This window comes from Seriola lalandi, unplaced genomic scaffold, assembly GCF_002814215.2.
Source record: "Seriola lalandi dorsalis isolate HSWRI2012SDOR001 ecotype SW California unplaced genomic scaffold, Sedor1 jcf7180002054480, whole genome shotgun sequence".
Lineage (NCBI taxonomy): Eukaryota > Metazoa > Chordata > Actinopteri > Carangiformes > Carangidae > Seriola > Seriola lalandi.
This window is the reverse complement of record NW_019525033.1, coordinates 45,760-46,630: the sequence shown is the minus strand read 5'-3', so window position 1 is coordinate 46,630 and position 871 is coordinate 45,760.

Below are 871 nucleotides of genomic sequence, written 5' to 3'. Positions count from 1 at the left end.
ACGGCTGGTTTTAAGGCTCAGTTTCTGAATACAGGCTGTGTGCATTTCTCTGTGGACTGAGGCTTTGATACTTTCACAGTATTAATATAGAAGCTAGAGCTGATTTATAATCACACTACACATGGACACAGACCTTTACACTGGAGGAGCTTTAACTAAACGTCCTCGTGTCGTTAATTTTCTCAGTGATTTTGACACGTTTTCAATGAACAGAGTTTCTAAGGCAGTGGAATCATGTTTAAGAAATAATTTACTAAAGCTTTATATCAGTTATAAGATTTTAGTGAGAACAATATTTGAGTTTCCAGGTAGTGGAACATCTCTGGCTGGTGTTCATCCTCTCATCCTTTATTTAGTGAAGGACTCTCACTGTGGTCAGGGGCCGGTTGCACAAAAGCCTTATGTTAAAAATTTCCCCGTAAAGTGTCAGTTGAGATTCTTTAAAATATAAACGTCTTATACTTAAAGAATCACTTAAAGTTACAGTTTAGCTGTTGCACAAAAGACCTTCGCAACCAAAGTTGCAAAGATTCGGATAAAACAACACGAGGATAACAGGTATCACAAGTGCTAATGGCAGAAAATCAACAGTCTCCATGGAAACAGTATAATTTTACTGCTGTAAAATCTCTTTCACTGCTGTAAATCTCTTAACTTTTTCCTCGACTAAGGAAACACTTTAAGCGATTCTGTGCAACACCCTTAAGTAACTCCCTCAGCTAAGCCATAAGACATCACTAACGTTTAAAACCCACATTCACAATCACACATTTGAGTTTTAAAGTCTCTTATAAGGTCAGTAAAGTAAAGTAAAGTAAAGTAAAGTAAAGTCTGAATCTGAGCTTCTGCAGGAAAAGTGAAAGTAGAAGCG